The sequence below is a fragment of the Aquarana catesbeiana genome, linkage group LG02 (assembly GCF_042186555.1).
Source record: "Aquarana catesbeiana isolate 2022-GZ linkage group LG02, ASM4218655v1, whole genome shotgun sequence".
Lineage (NCBI taxonomy): Eukaryota > Metazoa > Chordata > Amphibia > Anura > Ranidae > Aquarana > Aquarana catesbeiana.
In genome coordinates this window covers 202,181,086-202,184,176 of record NC_133325.1, presented here as the reverse complement: position 1 = coordinate 202,184,176, position 3,091 = coordinate 202,181,086, and positions in this window count along the sequence as shown.

The window sequence follows — 3,091 nt, the reverse complement described above, 5'->3', positions numbered from 1 at the left end:
AGAGAAACAACTTTACTTATTAACATGTAATGATGACACAATGACATCATACAGAATATATGGATGGGTGGGTAACTTTAATTTCTTTTAGCCATGCTAAATGTACAAATCTAAGTAGTGGTTAGACCCTCTAACCTTTCTACCACTGAAAGATCCACTCATTTTGCACATATGCACAACACTGCTGTCCTAGAAGAGTGAGTTGCCGATTTCTGCACTGATGAGAAAGAACTACTTAGTAGTCTCTTGACTGAAAATAATCCAAAACTGAATGTAGTGTTTTTACAGGTCAACTGCTACCATTGTTGAGTTCACTAGTGGGTACCCAAGCCTGTACAAACCTTGTTGTGTCAATAGGGGATATGACCAGATCATCTCTTTCAAATCTGACCATGTACGTGGTTGTGTAAAGGTAACTTAAAGGGGTTGTAAAGGCAGGAGGTTTTTTATCTTAATGCATTCTATGCATTAAGATAAAAAGCCTTCTGTGTGCTGCAGCCTCCCCAGCACCCCTAACACTTACCTGAGGTCCTTTTATGTCCAGCTATGTCCACGAGTGTCTCAGCCATCCCAGATTCTCCTTCCCGATTGGCTGAGACACAGCAGCGGTGCCATTGGCTAGTCAGCTAGCCAATCAGGGGAGAGAGGGGGCCGGATCAGGGCTCGGTGTCTGGACACACAAAGCTGTGACTCAGGTGCCCCCATAGCAAGCTGGTTGCTGTGGGGGCACTGAACAGGAGGGAGGGGCCATGAGCACCGAAGAGGGACATGAAAAGAGGAGGATCCGGGCTGCTCTGTGCAAATCCACTACAACAGAGGAGGCAAGTATAACATGTTTGTTATTTTAATAGGAAAAAAACAAGACTTTACAATCACTTTAGGATTTGGCTGTCTGAACATTGGTCAAACAAGCTTAATTTAAATTTTCAGGAACCACTACAGCATAGCTGTTCCAATCCACTAAGTGTGTAGAACACATATATGAATAGAAAACATGCTGCACAATTGGGTGACACCTTTTATAGAGATTTGATTGCGATGGTGATAGACTAAATTGCCTGGTGGAGCAGGCAATACATTCCCTGACCCGGTACAAGCTCTTTCAGCACACGTCTATTTAGACTAGTAGTACTTTTCAGGAGATTTTTAAAAAAGGGAATGGGTCAACACCAGCATTCCTGTTCTACAAGGAATGCAACAAGAAATGTAAAATCGCAATCAAGGTAGCCAAAAAAGATTACGAGAGGCACATAGCGGAGGAAAGTAAAAATAACCCCAAAAAGTTTTTTTAGATATATTAACAGTAAAAAATATATTAACCGTAAAAAGACAAAATTGGAGCACAATGCACACTTAAGATGAGGATGGGAGGATGGTTACAGATGACACAAAGAAGGCAACTGTACTAAATGCCTTCTTCTCCGCAGTTTTTACGCAAGAAAAAGAAGGGTTTACCGACAGCGACTGTAGTGTTAATGGCAAAACACAAGACATACCCACGTGGCTAACAGAGGCCGGAGTCAAAGATAGACTTGATAAGCTCAACACAAATAAATCACCGGGACCAGATGGCTTACACCCGCGAGTTTTCAGAGAACTCAGTCAAGTTATAGCCAGACCATTGTTCCTGATCTTTGTGGACAGCATAATGACGGGATTGGTACCAGCTAATTGGAGAAAAGCCAATGTGGTACCAATATTCTAAAAAGGACTTAGACACATTACTGGGAATTATAGGCCAGTCAGCCTAACATCAATAGTGGGTAAATTATTGTAGGGAATGATTGGGGAATACATCCAAAGTTTTACTGAGGAGAAAGAATATCATTAGTGGTAATCAGCATGGGTTTATGAGGGGACGTTCCTGCCACACCAATCTGCTAACATTCTACGAGGAAGTGAGCAGCCATCTAGATATGGGGAAGGGCGGTGGATGTGGTGTATCTGGACTTTGCTATAGCATTTTATACAGTCCCCCAAAGTTACATAGTAGGTGAGGTTGAAAAAAGACATAAGTCCATCAAGTCCAACCTATGTGTGTAATTATATGTCAGTATTACATTGTATATCCCTGTATGTTGTGGTTGTTCAGGTGCTTATCTAATAGTTTTTTTAAACTAACGATGCCACCCGCTGAAACCACCGTCTGTGGAAGGGAATTCCACATCCTTGCCGCTCTTACTGTAAAGAACCCTCTATGCAGTTAAAGGTTAAACCTCTTTTCTTCTAATTTTAGTGAGTGTCCACGTGTCTTATTAAACTCCCTTCCATGAAAACATTTTATCCCTATCGTGGGGTCACCATAAACGCTTAATTTACAAGCTAAGGTCCGCAGGCTTAGACCATAGGGTTTGTGCTTGGGTAAAAAACTGGTTACAGGGACGGGTCCAAAGGGTAGTGGTAAATAACATGTATTCAGACTAGTCTGGAATGGTGAGTGGGGTGCCCCAAGGTTCTGTTCTGGAACCAATTCTATTCAACATATTCGTAAATGACATAGAGTATGGGATAACTAGTTCAGTCTTAGTTTCTGTGGATGACAAAAGTTAGGCAGAGTAATAAACTCTCATCAGGACATGGACATTTTGCAGAATGACCTGAATAAAATAAAGGCATGGGCAGACAAATGGCAAATGAGGTTTAATGTGAAGAAATGTAAAGTAATGCACTTGGGGTCAAAAAACATAAATGTAAAATACTCACTAGGTGGAGTACAGCTGGGGGAGTCAAGGATGGATCTAGGGGTACCAGTAGATGACAGGTTGAGCAACAGCATGCAGTGCCAAGCTGCAGCTGCCAAAGCCGGCAGAATATTAGCATGCATAAAAAAGGGGATATACTCCAGGGACAAACTATAATTCTGCCAGTTTATAAAACTCTGGTTAGGCCTCTTCTGGAGTTTTCAGTCCAGTTCTGATCACCATTCCTCCGAAAGGATGTGCTGGAGAGAGTTCATAGAAGGGCAATGAAACTAATAAGGGGACTGGAGGAGCGGCTGCAAACACTAAATTTATTCTCACTGGAAAAAAGACGCTTGAGAGGAGATATGATAGCAATCTACAAATATCTCAATGGGGATCCCGGCATAGGA